The following is a 26,384-nucleotide window of genomic DNA, read 5'->3' on the forward strand; positions in this document are numbered from 1 at the left end:
CATCCTGATTCCTCTCTCTTTCTTTAAATCTTCACCTGAGGATATGTTTATTGATTTTAGAGGGAGAGGAAGCAGGGACTGGAGAGTGAGAGCAGTATCAATGTGAGAGAGAAACATCAATCAGTTGCCTCCTATATGCACCCCTACTGAAGATCTTTTAGTGTACAGGATGACGCTCCAATCAACTGAGCCACCGGCCAGGGCTTGATTCCTCTTTTTCTCACATCCAATATCAAATGCATCATCAAATCCTATCAACACTATATATTTAAAATATATTCAGAACTTGTCCACTTCCCACCACCTCCACCTCTGCCCTAGTCTAAGTCATCACTGAATTTTATAAGGACCATTACATAGCCTCAGAGTTACTTGTCCTACATACATGTGAGCCACCTTACAGTCTATTCTCCATACAGCATTTTCACTTTTTAAAATAGAAGCCAGATCATGTCACCTGTGCTCAAAAGCTTCCAATGGTTTCCTATCTCACTAGAATAAAATCCAAAGTCTTTAACATAGCCATGAGGTCCTACATTCCTTCCTCCTCCCCCTCTTCCATTGCATTCCAGCCACAGTATCTTTTTTGCTGTTCTTCAAACAGTTGAAGCATATTACCACCTCAGGGCCTTTGCACTTGCTAAACCCTCTGTAGAGAATGCTATACCCTTAGGTTTCTTCATGGCTCACTTCACACTTCATTCACATCTCTGCTCAACTATAATTTCATCAAGAGGCATTCCTTAAAAAACCTCTCAAACATAACATCACTACTCCCTACATCCACTCTGTGTCTCCTTCCCCAGTTTATTATTCCTCTTGGCATTTATGATCACTTTACATATTTTATATTTATTTGCTTTTTTGTCTGGAGTTGTCTGTTTTCCCCCACCAAAGTATAAGGTCTGTGAGAAGAGAACCTTTGTCTGTTTTTGTTCACTGATGTATCACAGTGCCTAGAATTACAGTAAGCACATAATAAAGTCACTGAATGAATGCCGTGGCCACAGAGGAACTCAATTGCAGGAAGTACAGCAAAAGTAGAGTCTAGGTAGAGTCCTCCCTCTCTGCCACCCTGTGGTCTCTCACCTACCTGCTGTGCAGCTTCTTTCCACCATCACCGTCAGCCTGAGTCTACAGTCCTTCCTGCCTGAGACTCCTCAACTCACTGATTTGGTGTCCAACTCCCAAGCATCAGATTATTCTGCCTCAGTCCAAGAACCCAACCAAAGTCCAAATGGCCATTTCTTGGGGCTAGAAGTGGGTAACATGGATGTGTCTTTTCACATGCCAAGTACAGTCTCCAGTCTCTCTACAAAGGAAAAAATACTGGAGAGCTTTGACTTAAATACAGAACAAGCCTTCACGAATCCATCTCTGACATTGGCAGAGAGAATATGCATAACTCCTGTGAAGGTACCTCTCACTCAAATGCCTTCAGAGTCCTGGCAAGTCATCTGAATGCATGAAGGGTGCAGAGAGGTAAAGACAGAAAACAAGGGAGACTCTCCTGTATTTTAGCCACTCACCAAGGACTGCCAAGCAAGAACGTGGGCCCAATGCTGCACAATCTTCTGATGGTTGAAGAGGAGCCAAGAAATTTGAAAATTTGGAAATTTTAGTGTGAAATCTCCCACTTTTAAAATGATGACAACTCATGGACAACAGGGCAGTGACTGCTGGGGGACAGGGTATAAGGAAATTAAATGGTAATGGGCAAAATATAGTAAACATTATATATTTTAAAAAATAGCAAAATTAGAAAGTTAAACAATAAAATGATGACAACTCATACAATTTTTTTAAAAAACAGAATACCGCACAGATCAAATATAACACATCTGCTGACCAAATCTGGCTCAGAGCTACCAGTGTGCAATTCTGTTTCACACAGTCAGCTCAAAAATAGGACACAGGTAATTTATCACACTCCGAAGCAATGTTTCCCAGGGGGTTCAATGTGAAGATTTCATTAGCTGGAGTAACCAGAGCTCCCAGTCCCCTTTCACGGCACCTGCCCCCATCTGCTCTACCAGTCCCAGTACAAACTCCCACCAACTTTTGACCATGTGAGACAAGTCTTAGTGGAAAGCCTTGGACTTTGTAATCAAACAAATCTGGGGTAAAAACCAATGGTACCTCCTAGCATTCCTTAATCTCCCTAAACCTCAGTGTCCTCATCTGCAAAATGGGAATACAGCAGGTTCTTAAATAACATTGCTTCATTCAACGTTGTTTTGCTATAATGCTGATGAAGGGAAAAATCAATTCCCAGCCGGGGCCACTGTCTGTGTGTGGAGTTGGCGCATCCTCCTCATGTCTGGGCGGGTTTTCTCCCGGTGCTTGGGTTTCCTCCCACGTCCTAAAGATGTGCTCATGAGGTGAACTGACACGTCTACCTTCTCCCAATCTGAGTGAGTATGAGTGTAGGTGTGAGCATACCCTGAGATGGAAGGATATCCTCTCCAGGGTAGGGTTCCACCTTGCACCATGAAATGTCAGGATAGGCTCTGCCACACATGACCTTGGCCTGGAATAAGCAGGTTGGAAAATCAACATCTTACTGGTTTTTATTAATCTTTCTTAAGTATATGTATAGCTCACATTTATTTCAATGTGTAATATTAGAAGTGTTAGGGGTCTTTATTTAGAAGCCTGGTGATATTTTTGTGACCACAAATATGCTGTACAAACTTAACTCGTTTATATCAATTAGCCTATGATAAAACTGGTTTCATTATACATTGTTTCTCATGAAGTCGCAGCTTCCAAGAACCTCTTGAAGTACTTGCTGGACACATTCCTACCTAGAAGGGTTCTAGGGAATAGAGTTAATGTAAATGAAGTGTCTGGTACAGGCACAGAGTAGATGGCTACAATGAACAGATGAGGAGCTGCCTTCCCCCACTGACAGGCGTGATACCTGAAAATCTACGAGTGTGATACAAAATGTTCATAGCAAGCTAATGCCACCTAAAGCTCCCTGTGGAATAAGGAGGAGGCAAAAATGCATTTAGTAAATAAAATACAGATGGGAAGTACAGCCGTTCAGGAGCCCAGGTCTTCACACGAATGCAATTGCTTGTGAGCTTAGTCCAGAACGTCTACGTTTGTAGAAATCAGCACTAATTAATATTCATAGACATCAATAATCTGATTTTTCAAGAAATCTCTCAACTTTTGAAGCCAGTTTTTGTATGCATATTACAACACAACACTGAGTCAAGAAAATGCATCCCAATTCTCCAATGGCCTAAAAATAAATTAGTCCTGGGGCTCAAGGGACACAGGTGGGAAAAGAAAACCCTCTTTGTGAAGAGTAGACTGCATTGCCATCTCTGTCTGGTGTGGGCTGCCAGTGGCGACAACAGGACGGCCCTACCTCCTCTAACAGAAGGAGCAACTGCTGGGAAAGAGAATCCACAAGCACTGGCAGCAATGCCTCTCTCTCTCACCCCTCCGCTGCCCTGTCCTTTCCAGGGAGGAGGCAGTCAGTGAAGACCCACCAGACCTGCACCAGGAGGCCACACAGAGCACTTGGCTTCTTACCACACAGCACACGCCTGGAGGGTCTTGAAACAGGAAAGGGGTCATGGTCAAAGGAAACTCACGAACAATGTTCCCTCCTGGAACTGAGAGGACCCTGCACTGCAGAGCCCCAAAACACATTTCTACCAGCAGACAACTCTAAGTAGGCTTTTTTACCTGTGAAGCTTTAAAAAAAAGAAGAATAAGAAGAAAATAAAGAAAAAGAAACTTGTCTCTGATCCCCTGCACTTTCCCACCAAGAAAAACGGTGGAGCCCCCAGTCCCAGGTTTCCCCGGGGCCTGTTCTTATGTCTCAAGCCCTTGTGGCTGTTATGATCATCCAGGCCCGTCACCAGTTTTCCTCCAGGGAGACCCAAGCATGAGAAAATCCCGTATCTCCTTCACTGCCAAGCCTCTCATAGTTGGCAGGCAATCGGTAATTATTTAAGCTAATTTCTAGGTTTAAAAAGAGAGGAGGGAGCCTAAGATGAGCAGGATACAGAACGAGATCAGCCAGGAGCTGACAATCATTGAAGCTGGGCGTTGGCTAAATAAAGGTTCGTTAAACTCTTCTTGATTTTTGTATATGCTTAAATTTTTCCATAATAGGAAAGCTTTTGAAGAAGGATTGGGGAGGACACAGATACAACCTAAATATAAAACCAAGTGTTCTTCACTCTCCACTCTGTGCATGGACACAGAAATGGTCAGATCTGGGAAATGCTCTGATCAACAGCCTAGAAGGTTCGTGCACTCCCAGAACAGATACTCTAAGCATGACACTCAGTGTCCCCGACAAAATCACCTTTGAAAAATTCCCTAGAACTTTGCAAAATTATTCTGGCAGGACCAAACTTCCCTTCTTGGCCTACAAACCCTTCTGCTTCCACAAACTACCCTAAGCCTCGTCCCACTGCAAGGACCTCAACTTCCTGTTCCAAACGACTGTGTTGAGCAATCCAGTTATTGAAATAGCTCCTGGGTGGCAGCCACACTCGGCAGCTTGTGGGGTCTTCCTCCTGGGTGTCATAAGTGAGGATGCTGTTCTCTCTTTCAAGGCATCAAAAAATACTTTAGATTTCCTTCTTCTTCCTCTTCCCTTAAACTTCACTTTGCTCCTAATAACAAATTGTTTTATCATCTAAAGTGAAGTTTTCAGCCTCAACACTACTAACTTTGGGCTGAACAGCTCCTTGGTGCAGGAGCTGCCCTGTGCATTGTGGGATGTTCAGAATCACCCCTAGTCTCTATGCAACTAGATGCCAGTGGTACATACCCCCCCCCCCCCCCCCACCTCCCGGAAGCTGTGAAAACCCACAATGTTTCCAAACACTGCCAAACGTTCCCTAGGAGGGAAAGTTTCCTGTTTCAGAAGCACTGGCCTATAAGATATCGAAAAATCAAGATCAATATTGTCCTGGCAAAAAAATAAACCCTGAGATTATACAGTTTATTTCCCTATATGCTATTAGATAATATATTTCAATTTATGAATTTATAAATATGAATATTAAGAGATGTTGCATCCTAAGTTAGAAACACAAAAAATAAGAGAAAAATGAACTTAACTACACTTGCAACTTTTTTTCTGCCTTTGTGGTTTCCTGGGTAAGTCTTGTTTCCTTCAAATTATCCTGTTTTCCTGTCAGTGGGGTAATCATTTCAACCCAGGCCCTCTTTGAAGAGCCACATAATCTGCATTGGAAGGAAAAACTTCTAAAGACTTTCTGAGCACTCCCCATGAAGGGTGCCAGCCCTCCAGCACTTATATAACAGGTGTCGCCAGGAAATAGAATCTCCCAGAAGATTTCCCAACAAAATCAGAAAAAAAGCACTGCCAAGGTGTCCTCCTGGTACAATTTCAAATAACACCAGATTCCCAATGTGATGAAGAAGCTTAATGCAGGCTAAAGGAGCTGGTATAAGAGGTTGTAACACCCCAGGGAAAATACTCTTATATTTCTTCATAAGGCAAAGGGAATTTCCTACTATATTTAAATGCTTCATTCCCTTCTTGAAAAGACACAAATTTTGTCTTCTGGCCTGCAGAGGTCTTACATTAGCCACAGTCTATTATCAACTCTGGGAGATAATACGTACATAACTGACTCTCCTCCCACCCCATCAGACCCTCAGCTCCACTCAGTGGTGCTCCCAACACCCCTCTCACCCCAGGGAGATGCTGATTCGCCCCTCCTCTCTGATGCTTGCAGACAGGGGTCCAGGAGAGTCTATCCTTTGGGTCCATTCTTTCCTCCACAATCCCATGCCACCACCTGTCTCAGTCTGGATCGCCTCAATACTAGATTCTGGCCAGGGGCTCCTAACTGGTCTCCCTGGTTCAGTGATTCCCCCTTAATCCAGGTTTCACATCGATGGTGATCTTTGAAGAGCACAGGTCTAAAGGGCTCAGAATCCTTTTGCAGTCTCCCATTCCCTATCGCCAGGTACAACCCCAGCTTCTTTGGTACACAGATATGGGAAGCACACCCACCAAACATTTGGTCCAGAAGGTGTCCCAGCAAGAGTGGGATGAGTGCTGACTGGGATGGGTGCACACACAGGGGATTTACTTACTGGAAAGATGGTAGAGGGAGAAAAGAGGAGGAGGGTACTGAATCCTGTGACCTTAAAATTTCCTTTCAACCTTAACTTTGCATGATTCTTGGAACTCCTGGGTCTGCCATTCAGATCCTGCCCTCCTCTGACCCCTAGCCTTCTGCAAAGTGATGCCAAATGGTCCCTCACAAATGCTCCTCACATAGTCCTGCACGTGGTTACCCCACTTTTATAGGATGACTTCTTCTTGGGTTGTCTTTTTTTTTTAATTATAAAAGGAACAATGCTGGTGGCAACAGAATAAAATAATACTGAAGTGTTTAAGATGATATCTCTCAACCACTGCACTCCCAAAGATATGACTGGCAGTATAGGGTGAATGGCTTCTGGTCCTTCTCCATGGCACATGTGCAAGGCTGTGTGTGCACACACCCCACTCATTTGACACTTGATCTTATCCTGTGCCTTAGGGAGGAGGACAATTAATTCTTACATGCACTGACTCATCTCTCTAGCTCCCCAGGAGGTAAAGGCTAGTTGGTTAACCTGCTTAGATTGCTGTTATTCCACCAACCAGGAAATGGAAGGTAGGGAGATCAGGTATCTTGCTCAAAACCACAGATTAGCTGGTGGCAGAGTTTAGACCAGAACAAAAGCTCCTAACCCAGTGTTTGTTATTACACTGTAAAGCACTCTCCTCCTCCTCACAGTGTTGAATGCAATGCCGTACTGGCAGCAGGTAGAAATAAAATACCTGTTGAAAAAATCATCTACAGAGGCAGGACAGCACAGTCATTAGGGACTTGGACTCAACTTGGGCTGCCTTAGCTAGAGTCTGGCTGTCCTTTACTTAACTGTGACCCCTGGCTCAAGCAACTGGGCCTCAGTTTCATCATCTGAAACATGGGGTAGTTATAACAACCTTCCTTCAAGCATTGTCAGGAAAATTAGTATATGTAAAATATCAAAAATAGTGTCTGGTACATGTGCTAAAAATATCACCATCATAGCTCTAATATATACCCCCAAATACAATCCTTCTTAAAACTTAGGCTGGCAAACCAAACTAAATCTTGTTAGCTCTAAACCCTGTCCAAAAAGAAATCAGCATGGGGGAAAATTTCTTACAATATTAGTCCAAAAATATTTAAGTGACATAGTGACTAGAACCATAACTCCCAGGGAGGAATGACCTCATAATGACCTCATAGATCAAAAGCATTGTAACACCTACTGCACCAAAGAATAAAAAACCCTAACAGCCTCTAGTAGTAATTATCTAAGTAAAGTGAGCTGCAAATCTGTTGGAGAATTGCTTTTACCATGATAATATTTCTAGTAAATTGCTGCTTCTTACTAAAAGTACTGGTGTTGCAGAACTGGCATACTAATAGAAAGATTATTATAGAAACACTATTAAAATGAATTAGATATTATTAAAGGTTCAACACTGCAACAGAGCCTGATTACAAGAGAGTTCAAGCTGTATTGCTTAATGGGCAGATAAAAGTGCTAATTAAGCTCACTCTTAGAGGATGTCCCTAGGCAGGTCTATAAACTGCAGGTAGCAAGAGGTCTATGGACTAAATGAGAAACCAGTAATTCCTACCCAGTTGGATAGTACTATCGGGACGATGGAGAAAGAACAGAAAGAGTCAAGATTTTCTGCACAGGAGGGGTAACCTGGTAAAGCATACAAGTATCCAAAGTTATTTGAATCTCAGGGGTTTTTTTCCTTGATTGCTTCAGCAGAAACACTTTTAATCCACCCCTTCGCTTAAGTGAAGAAAACCAAAATAACCCACCATAAACTGGCAACCCTCAATAAACAGCATAAGCAGAGAGGCAGAGAAGACCTTGTCATGGCCAAAGCCTGCTCAGGCAACAAGAAGACACTGAATAGCTCTCCCAGCAGCACCTTGGCCAGAAGCATCCTTAAAGTTGCTAAAGGCATTAGCCATGTGTTTCGGGGTCTATTTTGCTTTCTCACCTTGTTAATTAACTAATCAGGGATGGCAAAGCACCTCACAAATATAAAGTGTCAGGGAAATGCTAAGTAAATTCGCCTACCTGGTCTAAATGTCAATGCTAAATTAGGAAAGGAGGAAGAGCGAAGAGCTGTCCCCAGATTGCAGCAATCCAGGGGCCACGGCTCCCTAGCGGAGCGGCGGCGAGACCCGGTGTGCCCTGCAGCAACCTCCGGGCCCAGAGCAGGGCTCTCGGCAGGACTTCTGGAAAGCAAACCTGGACCAGGGCCACCCCGGGGCAAAGAGAACGCTACTCATGTAGGCGCATCCTCGCTGCTCAGCCTCCATCTCCCCGCATCTCTGGATGTCAACAAACCCAGATCACAAGTGAAACTTTCCCCGGCCCCGCTGTCGCGCAGGACCTCTGCCCTCTGCCTGGGAGCTCGTTGCGAGAACAGGTGTGGGACCGAGGCTCGAAAGGGGACCCCCGCCTCCAGACCCAGGGATTGTGTAATCGGCGCGGGAGGGGTGAGGGGAGAGCTTGGACCATAACCACGCGGGAATGAGGAGGCTTGGCCCCGGGACCCCGGAGACAGGCGTGGTGCTTGGAAAGGGGGGCGGGGGGAAATGGGAAGACAGTTGTCCCGCCCCCCCGGGACCGCCCCCGGGCGGCCAGGGGAGCATTAGGGCTGACACAGCCCGGAGGGGGCGCCCGCGCGACTGAACGATGCCGAGGAGGACGCGAGGTCTCGGCAGCGCGGCCAGCCTTACCTGAGCCCCGGGCCAGCGTGATGGGAGGCGGCTTGGGATGCCAGGGCGGCGAGCAGCGAACGGCAGCGCTGGCAGCCACTGGGGCCACAGAAGGCAAAGAACCGTGGCGGCGGCGGCAGCGGTAGCGGCAGCGGCTGGCGCGGGACTGACAGCCCTAGGCTCCGCCTCCAGGCCTCGGGCCCCGCCCCCTCCGCTGCCGCGCGACTGGCCCCGCCTCCTCCGCCCACCGCCGGGGTCAAGCTGGGTCCACCGACCTGGAGGGCGGGGGCGCTCGCTTCCGATTGGCCCTGGAGACACACGCCCCGCCCACGCCTCGCCCACAGTCTGGCAGAGGATCAGCGCGTGCGCGGTGGATGCCAAAGGGAACGTAAAAAGCTGACTGCTGGTGTTCGCGGTGTTGGACCGCTGGTATCTGTCCTCCTCGTTTAACCTGGACGGCTGGGAGCCTGGAATGACCTAAGGAACCTGGTATTAGACTCACGCTCCATGGTAAATTGTTCTTATTCACCTGCGAACCAATCTACGGGAGAAAAGAAAACCGGAATGTGACAGGCTCTACACAGAAGAGATCCCGAAACTATGAACTGCAACAGAAAACCTAAAGGATGCATCCACAAAGGGTCTAAGGGTGCTTTATCCACGCACTGGATTCGCCCCCTGGTCACCAAGTGTGGTGCATGTACGAAGAGTCTAGTATTTGTGAAACGAAGTGAGGACGTTAGGGTATGCCAACAGAGAAAGAGAGTGACCCTGAAGAAAATTGCTCTTCTCCAGACCCTACCTCTTCCACCCCTGACCCTCTCTGTATCTCCCTCCCCTCCCTCTTCACTGGTCCCCACGGTACCCTCAGCTTGTAAGTCTCTCCAAACTAAGACCCAGCAATTCCACTCCTGAGTATATACCCAAGGTCAAGTCTCTCCAAACTAAGACCCAGCAACTCCACTCCTGAGTATCTACACCAAAATTTGTACACAAATGTTCATAGCATATTCATAATAGCCAAAAGTGGAAATAATTGGAATATTCGTTGTTTCATGAATGGATAAACAAATTATGGTTTAACTATACAAAGGAATATTATCGGACAATAAAAACGAATGAAGTACTGCTACATGCTATAATATGGATGAACGTTGGGAACTAAGTGAAAGCCAGACACAAAAGATCGCATAGTGTATAAGGCCAATTATGAAATGCCCAGAATAGGCAAGTCTAAAGACAAAAAGTAGATTAGGGATTGCCAGGGCTGGGGAAATGGGAAAATGGGGAGTGGCTGCTAATGAATGTTGGGTTTTTTGTGAGGGGAGAGGGTGATGAAAATATTCTGGAGTTAGATGGGAGTGATAATTGAACAACTTTGTTAATATACTAAAAGCCACTGAATAAAATACTTCAAAAGAGTTGAATTTTATAGTATGTGAATTATATCTTGATTTTTTAAAAAATCAGATTACAAAAAAAAAAAAACCCAAACCCTTAACTCCCTTAACATTGTACCCCTTCCGGCTACTATGCAGCTTCCCAGCCTTCTCATCCAAGATTCTTACAAGAGTGGCCTACACATTTTTACCGGTACTTCCTCGTCTCTCACTTATATGTATTAGTTCCCTAGAATGTGGCTTCTACCCACAACCAAGCTCAAAACTGCTCTCTCCTTGAATCCTGTGGCATTCTATGACCCTGAACATTCCTCATTCTCCTCCTCTTCATTTTTTCCTGTTGTTTTACTTTCTTTTCCTTGGCAAGCCGATTTTAAATAGTGCTGTTTTCCATGTCCCCTTCCATGGGAAACAGCTTCAAATTCCAACAACCACCTGGTAGCTTGAGTAGGTTTCTCAAACTCACTGTGTCCTAAGCAATTTGTCCTCACCCCTCCCCTTCCTCTACCTTCTTTCCAGTAGTCATATCTGTTATTGTATGCTAGGACCTGGGAGTAACCCTTGCTTCTTCCCTCTTCTTCTAGTTTCAACCACTGATTTTTATCCCGTAAATGTCCTGGAATCTCAGTTCTTTTCTACTCACTCTACCACAGCTATATTCCACAACTCCATCATCTTTTGCCTTTTAATTCCTTCATCTTTTGTCCCCTTCAAATCTAGCTTCCAACCATCTGGTGAGTTGGACACCCATTGCTTTAGGTGACGTGGCTGGCATTCCTCTTTCTTATGGTAGCAACACCCTATTTTATTTTCAGAGTCCACCCTCCCTCAGAAGATCTAGTCTTGATGAGACTGCCAATCAAGATACTGACTTTACCTGGCCCAGGCTGGGTGTGCCCTCAAGCTGGGGCAATACAACATCCTTCATCTGGAATTTGAAGCCTGGGCAGAACTGCATGTGGTTGGACCCGATTCTTACAAACCAGGGAGACTGCCAGTCAATTCCTGCTATTTCTGCCCCCAGAAGTTCCTTTCAGAGCCTGGGTTCTGCAGCTTTTCTTTCAGTTTCCTGATTGATCCCCTATCTCTCCAATGTATTCCCCTTTTTTGGAAGTTAACCAGAGTCACCTAAAACCATAGAACCTAACTGATAGAAAAATATGCGTAAGGCACAAACCCTGTCTGTTCCTACTTAAAGCTGCTTAGAGGCTTCCTCTCACCCATAAGATATCCTACAAGCTCTATTACCCCGCCCATACTTGCCTCTCCTACGTCTTCTCTCATTCCCTGCCTTTACATTCTGAATTATTTGGAGTTTCATGGAAACTCACTGTAAGATGTTATGCCTCAGTGTTCATGAGTCCCCTGTGTAGAATATCCTTCCCTGATTTCCCCTGCTAACTTCCGCCAGCCTTTAAGGAACTCTCCTCCTTCTGAAAGCCTTCCCTGGCTCTTCCCTGCTCCCAACATGCTGTCACCTGCTGTGTTCTCAAAGCCCTCTATTCTTCCACCTATTATTGAACTTAAGGCCATAGTGCTTTACTTATGTAAGTATCTGCCTGTCCACTAAACTTGTATGCTGTTTCTCAAGGACTAGAACCTTCTTTTCCTCATCTGTAGTGCTCAGCACACTGCCTGGCAGGTCTCAGAACCCTTCCTTTCTTCTTCTTTGCCTGTGTAATTCCTGAATAAGAGAAAGGGATCTCATTAAGAGACATTAACAAGCATTTTTCAGAGATATGAAAAACAAAAATCCATGCCTAAGATATCTCATACAGTTTGTCCAAAAACTGTATTCCAATTCCAGAAAATGTCCCAGAAGACTGACTGCTAAAACCTCAGTAGGACTAAAGGGCACTTATAAATAATATAATTCTCATCTCTGAAATTACTCAGTTTCTCCTGAAAGCCTTCATGGTTTAATGAGATGCAAAATTAGGTAACTCAGACAATCGTACTCATTGTGACTAAATGGCAAGGTGCATTTTGGGTTTTCTCCCCTAGAATATGCCTGGAAGTTTTATGTTATTTCAAGATATTAAAATTTTGTTTTAGAGTTTAGAATTGATATATATATATATATATATATATATATATATATATATATATTTACAATTACAGTTAACATATATTTGTTTCAGGTGTATAACATAGCGATTAGACATTTATGTACCTTATGAAATGATCACCCTGGTAAGTTTAGCACCCATCTGACACTATACATAGCTATTACAATATTATTGACAATATTCTCTATGCTGAACTTTACATCCTGGTGACTGTTTTTATAACTGGCAATTCGTACTTCTTAATTCCTTCCACAAAGTGTGTTTTTGTACTTATTTATAATCATAGCTCTTGAAGAATAATCTGAATATAAGCAAATCTACTGTTCCCTTTTGGTGTCTAATATATATAGGGTAGGCAAAAGTATGTTTACAGTTGTGATTAATTAAACAGTTTATTCTTGGGTTATTTATTAATTATTGTGTTGTTTTCCATGTGAACAACTGTAAACCTACTTTTGCTCAGCCCTGTATATTACCTTAAATGGGATTATATAGCCATCCATTAGATAGCTATTCAAATATTGAGTGAGGAGAGCTGGATTTTAGCCCCAGCTTGCTCATAACCAACTGCTTGACCTTGAGTGAGGCATTGCCCTTAGACAACTGCAGTCAGCCTCCCCAGTATCTATTCCTCCATTGTCCCACCATCGGAACCCCAACATTTCTTTGGAAAACCACTTTTTCTCTGTTCTAGCCCATGTGGTCTTCTATAACCTGACCCCAAATTCCAGGAGCTGAGCCTGATGGGTTTAAAGCAATCACTCTACCCTATTTCTTTGGTTATAGAAATGGATCCAAAGGCATACATGAAGCCCAGTCAAAACAATGAGATTTAAGAAGACATCTACAAGGAGTTCTGACAAAAAGAGGATTCCTCTCCCTCCTATCGCTCCCATCAATGATACAAGGTCTAGAATTCATGCAGCCACACGTGACCACAAGGATAGAGACTAGGTGCCAGTCAGTGGATGAATCCTAATGAAAAGCAAATGGAAAATGAACAGAACCTCAGTTACATTGTTGAACAGTGAGCATCTAGATCAAGCCACACATGAAGCTGTTTCCCACTATTTTGCAGTTATATGAGCCAATAAATTGTTTTCATTATTAGAGTTTAGTTTATTGTCTATAGCATAAGTACTCCTAACAATAATACTTAACAATCTCTGGGCCTCCACTTTCTCACAAGTAAAATGAAGGTAATATGAATAATTTCTAAGAATTCTGCCAGGTCTCACATCCTGGGAGTCTCTGAAGAATAAATATACTCATAAAAATGTAAATGCATTATCACTTACTAGTAAGAACTAGGGAAAATAAGACTCTCTAGTTTAACCCAACTAAAGTAGCCAAGACTGGAAATGCAAACAGAAATCCTTAATCTTCGGCCTATACCAGGATCTCCACCCTCTCCACCCCTGGACTTCAGCCCCGTATTCTTACACCCTGATTGTGAGGGAGGGGTGCTCTGAAAGGAAGCATAAAGATGACCCTGCTTTAGAAGACCTTGGATTCTTGTTGCCCATGACCTTAGACCCCTTGTTCAGATTCTGACCTCTTCTCCCCAAACTCTCTGACCTGAGCACTCCCCTGTGCCTTCCATCTCTCCCCTATCTGACCTCTGAATCACATATTTAACTTGCCCGCATCCCTCATGTCTGCATTCCCAGCACTGACCACCTTCAATCAGCTGGAAGTGATGATGTATTAGCCAGCAGCTCCAGAGCACAGATTTGTTTATCTGTAGCAGCAGGGCCTAGAGGAAGGAGACAGGGATGCTTATTTAGTAGAGACTCACTTAATAAGAGAGATTAAGCACCTTAGAAGCCTGAAGGGTTGAGCAAATTGTTAGATACACTGTACTAGCAATTATGTGTGAAAGGTTTCACATACAGGGATATGTAGCCCATTTAAAATAATGCATTTGGACATGCAATTGTAATCAACATCCTAATTTGAAAAAGCATTGCCTGGGTCTCCCTGCCAGGTATTACACTGGGACACTGAGGCCATACCTGAAGGCTCTGGGAACCACAGGAGGAAGCAATATGGAAAGAATCTGGACTGCTTTCCTGGAAATAGAAATAAAGAGCATGTTGCTGGTTAAATTTGCTCTTGATTCTAGCTTTGCAAGATTCATGAAAGAAGACAGATCTTCAGCAGTGTTTTGATTAATTCACTTAATATTTTATGCCCAGATAATCTTTGCATACAGAAATAACTAAGACAATATTCCTATTTTTCAGGAGTTCAGGAGATGGGGGAGGAAATGGACCTAAACCTGTCAGATTACAGCAGGAAATAGAGCTTGCTTCAGATGGCTCAATGGAAGGACTACTCGCAGAAATGTGGGTAGGGGTGGTGAGGCACCACAGCAGAAAACCATTACCACCCCACAGAAGGAAGAGACCAGCAGAGGAAACTGGAGAGTGGGAACCAATGAGGGGGCTGCCTGGCCACAGATACAGTCAGGCAGAGATTCTGCCAGAAGAATGGCTTCAGAGCAGAGGAGTTGGGGGAAAAGCACCTTGACCTCTATAATGCCTCTGGCCCTTCTCCAGTCTCCTGCAAATGCCTATCACTGGCTGACCTGAACAGAAAAGCCACAAGCAATGAAGCCCAGATAATGCAATCGACAGGGATGAGCCTCCCAGGGAAACACCGGAGAATGGATATGGCAGTATAAACAAGGAATAATCAGTTCACTCCACTCCATTCGCCATCCAGCTTCCATTTTTGCCCTTCATTTGAGTGATGAAAATCTCATCCCAAACACAAGGAGATGCAAGTGCCATTAGCTACGATATTATTGCTGGTATGTTATTTCAAGTGTCATCCCACCTGGAATCTAAATTTTGAGGTTAGCTACTAAAGGTACTCTTCACATAAAGTAGTAGAGGAAAGGGAGGGGGTAATGAAGAATCAATTAGCATAATAATTTTGGCTGCTATCGTTTCCCCTTCTGTATCCTGTCATGAGGCCAGAGCTAATGGATTCTTCTTTCACTGTCCCTTCTATGTTCACCTTACCTTCTACCAGCACCTCAGCTGGTAGGGAGGCCCAAACCCTCATCTCAAAATAACTGAGCCCCTACAAGTCCTCTCTATTTCAGTTTCCAGCTTTCCACTGAACTTTATTATTGAAATGGAAGTCCTAAGAAGTGGCCCCATGAGTCTCTTGGGTTTAGAACATCATTTTCTCAGCCCTGTTGTGTAGCAGCAACCCAACTTCCCTTTGGTGGTCAGGACAGTGATCCCCTTCTCTTCCTGTTGATTCAATGGCACAAGGAGTCCCAAAATGGCCAGGGACAAGCTCATCCTCCAATTCACCAGAGCCATGGCCATGTTCCTTGGTAGGAACATTCCTCTCAGGAATCAACACCCAAACCTGTCAAGCCCACAATCTGTAACAAGAGAGAGGCCACTTCTAACTCTTGTCTTTGGTTCCCAGCCCATGTGTTCTCACTATGGAAACAACACCAGACATTGACTGCTGGTTTAAAGCATATACTACATCCTGCAGGAGAGCTCAAAGCCCTGCATGGCATCGTATCCCAGCTGGCCCACTGAACCTTAACTGTAGACACCTGAGAAGCCCTATGTTAAGATAACAGAGACGCTGTCGTTCTTCATCCCTAAGTGATGATATAAAGCAGAGCTACCCACAGAGTTTGGGATTATTATGTATGAGACAAATTCATGCCGGTATTTCTTAAGCCATTCTCATTTGGGGTCTCTTTGTGACATCACCCTAACATTAACTGAGATAGCAATGATGGCTGCTAGCACAGCCCTAACTTGTGCTCTTTTTCCTCTGGGTTGCTGGCAGGGCATTGGGGTGAAGAATGAGGGGAGAAGAGAGCCTCTGACACTCTACCCTGGGCTCAAATGCACCCACGCACTGCACATTCCCTACCAGGCAGTCCTGTGCCCCAGAAAGCCACCTTATGCTTCAATTCCAGGCACTGCCCTTGCTCAGGTGTTCTCTCCCAATGGTGGAGGGGAGAGTGCAGGAACGAAGAGACACTCAGAGGCCAGTAGGACTGCATGAACCTGCTTTGAATCGCTCCCTGCTCCATGCAGTCCCTCTCAGCCCTGACATAACCTGCCATCCCCAGCCAGCACTAATGTGGCCCTGCTGTGTCTCTGCCTTGAAGAGATGAAGAGGTTGGCAGTGATCTGCCCAGGGAGAGGGAAAGAATTTAACTCAGTGAAAAAGCTTTCCCCTAGGCTACCCCGCATCTCCTCCTCGGCAGCCCTCTACTCTTCTGTATTGTTGTTAATCACACAGAGACCCCAAATGTGTTGTCACCGCCGGGGATTCTCACCAACTTTCTGATCGTTTCTTAGATCCATCGACCTCCCTCCCCCTTCTCTGGTTTTGTCAGAGAAGGGTCAAGCAGGTAGTGCTTGTTGCCTGCCCTGCGCTGAAATGAGGTAGGGACAATACAGCGCATGGAGAACCTGTAGCAGGAGGAGACGAAGGATAAACAAGATGCAGGCGAATACATAGTGTATGACTCTACTTACATGCAGTTTCCAGAATAAGCCAATCCATAGAGACAGCATGCTAACTAATAGTTTCCAGGGGCTGGGGGAGGCAGGATAGGGAGGGACTGCTTAATGGGTGTGGAGTTTCCTTTTAGGGTGATGAGAATGTTCTGGAGCTAGATAGTGGCGATAATTGCACAACATTGTAAGTGTACAAAATGTCACTGAATTGTAGACTTTAAAAATTGCTAAAGTGGTGAATTGTATGTTATGTGAATTGTGAATTTTATCCCAAGAAAAAAAATAGGCAGTTAGATTTTATTCTAATTGAAGAGAGAATACGCTCCAGAGTTCCAGGGTGAATCTGGCAGTAACTGAAGCAAACAGAGCTGTAAGATAATCATTTGACCTCGGAGTCCTTCCTGGAGCATCTGTTCCCTCCAGCACGGGGAAGCGAAGGGGATGAAGGCAAGCAGGGGAGAGAGCAGGCCAAGGAGTGGATGCTGATTGTAGAAAGGGGAGAAGGCAGACACCTGGGCAATACCCCTTTCCTAGATTTTCCTGATGTCATGGATTTTCTCTTATTTCTGTTCATTTGTTTTCAACTACTCAGCAATTTATCACCTTCCAGAAAGTGGGGAGGGGTGTCCTCTGTAAATCTTGTTTATAGGAAGAGCCTTTCTTCCCAATTTACTATCTGAGGAGGCCAGAGACTTTCTCACCATACCCTGCACCCCCATCTGACAACCATGCTGGATCTCAGACATCCGACAAGCTCAACTATGGGGTATTCCCTCTGGGACATCAGATCAAGGAGAGTGACGCAAAGACAGAGAAGCAGGTGAGAGACCGCTCGTGACAGCCAAGCCCAAGGATTCAAGTCCACTGGCAGCGGCAGTGAGCAGATGTGGGGCTTTGGCATTGCATGTCCAGATGCATCTTCACCACACCGATCCCAAGGAGCAGCCTGGCTGTGTAGCTGCGGCCTAGCCTCTTCTTCTGATTATCTTCCTTCCCAACCTGGTTTGCCAATTTCCCTTCAATTCTCAAACTAGCTTTCCAATAAATTCCTTGATTGCTCAAGTTAGCCAGAGCTTGATTCTGTTACTTCTAACTAGAAGCCCTAAAATCAGAAAACATGGTGCTTTCCAATGAGATGCCCACAGCTCCTTGTGAAATTGCAGTACTGTCTCCACCTTGATTCTTCTGTTTGTGTGTATTTCACACAAACATTGAAGATGTAGCAACAAAATGCATTTCCATGTGCTGAGCTATTGTAACTATGGTGACAGGAAGAAAAGGCACTGCTCTAGCAGTTAGGAGGCCAGGCCACACTAGCTGTGCAACCTTGGGCGAGTCAGTTCCTTCTCCATTCAGGCTGAGATGAACCGTGAGCTCTTTTCCAGTACTTAGGGTTCTGTGATTCGGGAATTGCAAAAGAAATATTTTTATATTAGCTCCATGCCTTGGAAAAGAAACTGCTCTCTCTCACAAAGAGGCTCCCTCTGATTCAGTGTCGTACAACTAAGACAACTCCAGATGTCAGTCTATACTTCATCTATCCAATCATGCACAGCCTTGTAGACAAGCAACTGAAGTTAACACCGGCCGCAGCTCCCTGTGGGGTAATCTGCACTAATACTAATGAGAGCTCACACTTGGATAGCACTTATTACACACCAAATACTGTCTTAGGAACTCTACATGTACCAGGTTATTTGATCTTTACAACAATCCCATGAGGTAAGGACTATTATTACCCCTATTTTACAAATGAGGAAACAGAGGCAAAGAGAGGTTAGGTAACTTGCCTGAAGTCACACAGCTATCAGGTGCCAGAGCCAATATTCAAACTCAAACTATATGGCTCCAGAATCCAACTGCCTTGCGTGTGTGTTAAAATTTACATAACATAAAATTCACTATATGAATTCACTATAAGTGAATTCATAACATAACTCACTATATAACTAACATAACATAACATACTATCTCACTAACATAAATTCACTATAAGTGACATATATACTATATGAAAGTATATAATTCAGTGATATTTAGTATACTCACAGAATCCATGCTTTTCATGATATACTATATTGCCAAAACTACATATATCATTAAATAAATAAACCCAACTTAACCACCAGTTTTACAGACTGAGAGACAGTGAGATGGATTGGTCATAACTTTCATCCATTCTCCTGCATTGAAAGGCAGCAGTGTAACTTCCCTATGAACAGTATAGAATATGATGTGATCCATTTTACTAGATAGCTTCTAGTTCTAGTCCACTCTGTGCCTCCACAAAGGCTGCATCTAATCTTAATCATCCTACAAAGATGCATATTCATCACATTTTAACACTTTAGTGGAGGATCTAGCAAGGGAATCCCGCATTTCCTCTGAGGTCCGGTCCCACTGCATAATGACATCTCATCTCCAGAAAGTCCTGGTCTGCGTCCTTTTTCACACGCAAAAGCTTTCAACTTCGGAGACAGAGAGGAAGGTGTAGGAAACATATTGTCAACATTTCTTCTGTGATGACCATTCACATTGAGTGCCTGGAATACCAATGCCTGAGTGTATGGGACATTGGGCATATATTTGCTATGTCTGAGTAGTCTCCCAGTAACATTTATTCACTCAGCAACAACTGGTAGTCCCTGTTGCGTGGCAGCTGCAGAGCTGAGCCCTGGAAGCCTGGAAGATTGGAGGAGTAGCTGGTGGGTAGGTCAGTGGTTCTCAGCCTTGTTGGGCAGAAAGTCACTTAATGAAGCTTTCCTTTCTTTAATTGAATATTTTATTATTGTTCTATTACAGTTGTCCCAATTTTCCCCCTTTGCTCTCCTCCACCCAACCCACTCCCCACTCCCACTGTCAATCCCCACACTGTTGTCCATGTCCATGGGTCATTCGGTCATGTCCCTTGGCTAGACCCTTCCCCTTTTTTCCACCCTTATTCCCCTCCCCCATCCTCACTGGTTGATTCCATCTGTTCCTTGTTTCCATGCCTCTGCTTCTCTATTGCTCATGTGTTTGCTTTGTTCATTAGGTTCCTGTTATAGGTGAGATCACATGGTATTTGTCTTTTACCTCCTGGCTTATTTCACTTAGCAAAATGTTCTCCAGTTCCAACTATGCTGTTGTGAAAGGTAGGAGCTCCTTCTTTCTTTCTGCTGCATAGTATTCCATTGTGTAAATGTACCACAGTTTATTGATCCACTCATTTACTGATGGGCACTTAGGCTGTTTCCAGCACTTGGCTAATATAAATAACTTTGCCATGAACATAGAGGTGTATAGGTTCTTTTGAATCAGTGTTTTGGGATTCTTAGGATATAATCCCAGCAGTGGAATCTCTGTGTCAAAAGGCAGCTCCATATTTAATTTTTTGAGGAATTCCATACTGTTTTCCACAGTGGTTGCACTAGTCTGCATTCCCACCAACAGTGCATTGGGGTTCCCTTTTGTCCACATCCTCACCTGCACTTATTGTTTGTTGACTTATTAATGATGGCCATTTTGACCAGTATGAGGTGGTATCTCATTGTGGTTTTAATTTGCATCTCTCTGATAGCTGGTGATGTTGAGCATTCTTTCATGTCTATTAGTCATCTGTACGTCCTTCTTGGAGAAGTGCCTATTCAGGTCTTTTGCCCATTTTTTAATTGGATCGTTTGTCTTCCTGGTGTTGAGTCATATGAGTTCTTTATATATTTTGGAGCTCAAACACTTGTCTGAGATATCATTGGCAAATATGTTTCCCCATATGGTGGTTCCCTTTTCATTTTAATGATGGTTTCTTTATCTGTGCAGAAGCTTTTTAATTTATGTAGTCCCATTTGTTGATTTTTTCCTTTATGTCCCTTGCCCTAGGAGATATACTGGCAAAAATATTGCTGCATGCATGGGATATCTGATACTTTACTGCCTACATTTCCTCTATGACTTTTATGGTGTCACGACTTATATTTAAGTCTTTTACCCATCTTGAGTTTATTCTAGTGTATGGTGTAAGTTGATGGTCTAGTTTCATTTTTTTGCATGTAGCTGTCCAGATCTCCCAACACCATTTATAGAAGAGGCTATTTTTATTCCATTGTATGCTTCTGCCCCCTTTGTCGAATATTAATTGACCATAGAGATGAGACATGGGTTTATTTCTGGGCTCTCTATTCTGTTCCATTGAGCTGTGTGTCTGCTCTTATGCCAGTACCAGACTATTTTTTATTACAGTGGCCTTGTAGTATATTTTGATAACAGGTATTGTGATCCCTCCTACTTTGTTCTTCTTTCTCAAGATTGCTGAGACTATTCAGGGTCATTTTACTGGTTCCATATAAAGTTTTGAAATATTTGTTCTAGATCTGTATAATATGCCATTAATGTTTTAATAGGAACTGCATTGAATCCATAGATTGCTTTAGGGAGTATGCATATTTTAAAATGATGTTAATTCTTCCAATCCATGAATATGGTATATGCTTTGCATTTATTTGAATCTTCCTTAATTTCTTTCTTCAGTGTTCTATAGTTTTCTAGGTACATGTCTTTTACCTCCTTGGTTAAGTTTATTCCTGGGTACTTTATTTTTCTTGTTACTATAGTAAATAGGATATTTTTCCTACTTTCTCTTTCTGATATTTCATTGTTAGTGTACAAAAAATGCTTTTGATTTCTGAATATTGACTTTGTATCCTGCTGTTTTGCCAAATTCACTTATTAGGTTGAGTAGTTTTTTGGTGGAGACTATAGGGTTTTCTATGTACACTATCATGTCATCTGCAAATATTTATTGTTCTTCCTTCATTTCTTGTAGATGTAGAGTTAGGTTCTTTATTTGAGATTTTTCTGTCTTTTTTAGGTAGCCCTGTAATGCTATGAACTTCCCTCTCAGGACTGCCTTTGCCATATCCCACAGGTTTTGGGCTGTTGTGTGTTCATTTTCATTTGTTTTCAGATACTTTTTTATTTTTTCCTTGATCTCATTGTTGACCCATTCATTATTTAATAGCATGTTATTCAGTCTCCACATATTTGAATGTTTTTGAGTTTTTTTCTTTGAGCTTAGTTTCTAGTTTCAAGCCATTGTGATCCAAGAAGATGCTTGATATGATTTCAATTTTCTTGAATTTGTTGAGGCTTGTTTTATATCCTACCATGTGGTCTGTCTTTGAAAATGTGCCATGTGTATTTGAAAAGAATGTATATTTTGCTTCTTAGGTATAGAAGTTTCTGTATATATGAATTAAGTCCATTTGATCTAGAGTGTTGTTTCATGGCACAATATTTTTGTTGATTCTTTTCTTGGAAGATCTATCCATTGTTGACAATGTGGTGTTAAAATCCTCTACATGAGTGTCCTGCTGTTGATATCTTTCTTGAAGCCCTCTAAGATTTTGTTTATATATTTAGGTACTTCTTTGTTGGGTTCATATATCTTTACAAGGGTTATATCTTCTTGATTACTCCCTTAAGTATTATGTAGTGACCTTCTTTGTCTCTTTCTGTGGCTTTTGTTTTGAAGTCTATTTTGTCTGATATAAGTATTGCTACACCAGATTTTTTTTCAGGTCTGTTTGGTTAGAATATGTTTTTCTATCCCTTCACTTTCAGTCTGTGTAGATCTTTTGTTCTGAGGTGGGTGTTTTGTAGACAGCATATATGTGGGTCACATTTTCTTATCCATTCAGCTACCTTGTGTCTTTTGATTGAAGCATTTAATCTGTTTACATTTAAGGTTATTATTGATAAGTACTTATTCATTGCCATTTTTCCCTTTGTATCTGTGCACCTCTCTTTCTCTCTTTTTCTTCATCTTCTTAAAGCAGTCTCTTTAGCATCTCTTACAATGTGGTTTGGTGGAGATGTATTCCTTAGCTTTTTTTTTGTCTGGGAAACTCCTTATTTCACCTTCCATTTTAATTGAGAGCCTTGCTGGGTAGAGTAGTCTTGGTCGCAGGCCTTTGCTTTTCATTACTTGGAATATTTCTTGCCATTCCCTTCTGGCTTGTAGTGTTTTTGTTGAGAAGTCAGGTGCTAGTCTTATCAGAGTACTTGGTATGTTACTAATTGTTTCTCCCTGGCCTTTAAGATTCTCCCTTTGTCTTTAAGTTTTGTCTTTAAATTGAATTATGGCATGTCTTGGAGTGGGCCTCTTTCAGTTCATCTTGATTGGGACCCTCTGTGCTTCCTAGACTTGTGTGACTTTTCCCCTCATCAAGTTAGAAAAGTGTTCTGTCATTACTTTTTCAAACAGGTTTTCTATCCCTTGCTTCTCTTCTTCTACTTCTGGTATCCCTATGATACAAATATTATTATGTTTCATGTTGTTCTGCAGCTCCCTTAAACCCTCTTCATTCTTTTTGAGTCTTTTTTCATTTTGTTGTTCTGTCTGGGAGTTTTTTTTCTACCTTGTCCTCCAGCTTGCTGATTCAATCTTATGCTTCATTTAGCCTGCTTTTAATTCCTTCTAGTGTGTTCTTCAGTTCAAATATTGCATTCTTCATTTCCTCCTGGCTCTTACTGATAGTTGATATGTCCTTTTTAATGCTGATGTAGTTCCCAGTAAGTTCCTTGTAGTTTCCATAGAGTTCCTTATAGTTCTCACTGAGCTCCTTATGCATCCTCATAACCATTATTTTTAACTCAATATCTGATGGATTGATTGCCTCAATTTCATTTAGCGCTCTTTTTGGGGATTCCTCCTTTCTTTTCTCTTGGGGGTCATTTCTTTGTCTCCTCATTTTAGGTAACTGCTCTTTTTTGTTTCTGAGTATTAGATTAATCTGCTATGACTCCCCATCTTTGTGGTATGACCCTCTGTGGTAGGAGACTTATGGGAGTCAGTGGTGCAGGCTCTTTGATCTTCCAAGCTGGATGCTCTTGGGATGCCCTTTATGTCATCTATGTGGACTCTCTTGTTGTAATTAGATTTTTGTTGTTTTTTATTGTTCTTTGGTGGATTTTCCCCTCCAGCCAACTGTCTGAGAGTCACACCACCCACCACCTCTTGTATCCTGTTGTACAGGTGCAGCCAGAACAAAACGACCCAGGAAACAAAACCCACACTCACAGTAATAACTCCCACCCACAACCACATTACCAACAGCAAATGAGCAAATATTAATAGAACTGTAAAGAGATTAAGACTATTAGAAGAAAGGGAAAATGAATATGAGATGACTAACTGAAAGAAAAATGATTTTGAAAAGATAGAGGGAGGAGATGTAATAAGAGTAGGAAATATTAATAAGGTGAAGAAAGAAAGAAAATAGAATTTACATCATAATTTTAAAGGGGGGAAGAAGGCAAAATGGAATAAGAAAATGGAAGAGTATAATATGAGGTTTAAAAAAAGTTTTTAACAATAGTGAAAAAAATAGCAACCAAACTGGAGGAAAAGACTGACCGCAGCAATATCAACAACAAAAGAGCAAAGACTAATACCAGTGGAGTGGGAATAAGAAGGAAAAAAAGAAAGAAAAAAGCTTCTGAGATGTCTAGAAGAAAGAAAAGTGATTTTGAGAGGATAGAGGAAGAAGAAATACTAAGAATGAAAACAAGGCTAAGACAGGGAAAAGTAAAATTTAAGACAAAAAAAAGAAAGGGCAGGAGAAAGGCAAACTGGAGTGGGAAAGGGGAATGGTAAAATTTGAGATTTGAAATACAAAATTAGTGAAGATCTAGAAATAAAACTGAAGAAATGCAACATATCAACAACCAAACAGTAAAGGTAGAAAGAGAATTTTAAGAATGAGAAAAAGAATATGAGATGACTAATGACAAGAAAAATGGTTTGAGAAGCTGGAGGGGGAGAAACAGTAAGAGTGTGGAATAGAAATAAGTCACAGCCAAAGAAAAAATAAAATTTAAAACAAAAAAAAAGAAGAAGAAGGAAGAAGGTAAAATAGAGTAAGAGAGGAGCAAAATATGGGATTTGAAATAAACTAAAATTTAAAAAACTAGTGAAATAATAGGCACAAACTTGAAAGAAAAGAAACAAATGTTAAAAAGCTATGCAGGAGGCCTGGCTGGTGTGGCTCAGTGGATTGAGCACCAGCCTGCAAACTGAAAGGCTGTAGGTGTGACTCCCAGTCAGGTCACATACCTGTGTGGGCCCCCAGTTGGGGCCATGTGAGAGGCAACCAATCAATGTATCTCTCCTTCTCTTTCTCCCTACCTTCCCTTCTCTCTAAAGTAAATAAAACCTTCAAAAAAATTTTTTTAAGCTATGCAGGAGAGAAAATAGTGCAAATAATGAAGAAGACTGCAGTGGAATTAGTCTCCATAGAATCCAGTGTTTACCACTGTCTTCTCTTTCTGGATCTGCCCATGGTAATGTCAGATGGCATCCTAGCCTGGTAACTTCACAGACTATTTAAGACTACAAGCAATCCACAGTCTGTGGCTGTCTCCTTCAGATTTGGCTGGTCCCCACTGTTCTGCCCTGCTGGGTTTCCATCAGCCCAGGGCCCAAGAGTGGTTCATTTATTGACCGGAGAGGACTCCCAGTACCTTGTCCACCTGTCTCTCCAGAGAGGGCCTCTGGTGCAACCAGGAGGGTGGGAACCCTGGATCACCTCCAGAGGGCGCTGTTCAGTTTTCAAGGAAGATGGTGGATGTGTTTCCCTGCCCCCTTGCCATATGTCTTGGCCTGTGCCAGATACTTTCCAATAATGTATGGTTTCTGGTAAATTGGCTGTCCATTTTTTGTGAGGGGCCAACCTGTGTAAAAGGTGCAGCTGTTTCCTGCTTGGCACAGACAGCAATTCTGTCTAGGCACTGAGGCTGGGCAGGGCCCTAAACTGCCCTTGTTGACCTCATCTCTAATCTCTCTGTTCTGCTGATTTCAGAGGATCAGGGCCCGAGGAACAGTGTAGCTTATAGTGTCTGGTAGAAAGGGCCTTTGCAGAGCTTTTAGCTTTCCCCTGCAGATATGCACCCTGCAGGGGACTCCTGAGCCTGGCCTCACTGATCTGCAAAGCCTATAATCCCACAGGTGGGGGTTGGGCACACCTGCCTGTGAGGGGACCTTCCTGGCTGCAGTGAATCTCAGGTGTTTAGCTCCTGGCTGCCCAGTCCGCAGCCTGCTGCTCTCTCAAGAGACTCAGTCCTGAACTCTCCACTCTTCACAGTCCCCTGCTGACCAGCCACGTTGGGTGGGGTCCCACAGTCTCTTCAGCGTGATTCTGTCACACCCAGTTCTTTGTTGGCAGAGCTGCTGCACACACGCAAGCACACGTGAGCACAGGGTCCCTGCCGACTCTCTAGTGTTGCCTCAGATCCTTTTTTAAAAGAGTTTCTCTTGAATGGGTCAAAAAACTATGGTACATTTACACAATGGAATTCAATGCAGCAGAAAGAAAGAAGGAGCTCCTACCCTTTGCAACAGCTTGGATGGAGCTGGAAAGCATTATGCTAAGTGAAACAAGCCAGGCAGTGAAAGACAAATACCACATGATCTCACCTTTAATGGGAACCTAAACAACAAAACAAAGAAACAAGCAAAATACAACCAAAGACACTGAAATAGAGGACAGGCTGAGAGTGACCAGCGGGGAGAGAAGAGGGAATTTCAGGGGACAATGGGAAGGGTTTACAGGAACAAATTTAAAG

The 26,384-nt window shown here is 43.0% G+C and overlaps 1 protein-coding gene across 1 annotated transcript in view; it reads right to left on the reverse strand.

Annotated features, from left to right (window-relative positions):
• The window catches only part of HIVEP3 (HIVEP zinc finger 3), a 424,903-nt gene extending 415,913 nt beyond the window's left edge, over positions 1–8,990 (reverse strand). Inside the window, exon 1 of the mRNA XM_036025860.1 lies at positions 8,826–8,990. The gene's annotated coding sequence lies outside the window, so the exon portion shown is untranslated. The remainder of the gene's footprint in view (positions 1–8,825) is intronic.
• Between the last annotated feature and the right edge of the window lie 17,394 nt (positions 8,991–26,384).

The sequence above is a fragment of the Phyllostomus discolor genome, chromosome 5 (assembly GCF_004126475.2).
Source record: "Phyllostomus discolor isolate MPI-MPIP mPhyDis1 chromosome 5, mPhyDis1.pri.v3, whole genome shotgun sequence".
In the NCBI taxonomy this organism is placed as follows: domain Eukaryota; kingdom Metazoa; phylum Chordata; class Mammalia; order Chiroptera; family Phyllostomidae; genus Phyllostomus; species Phyllostomus discolor.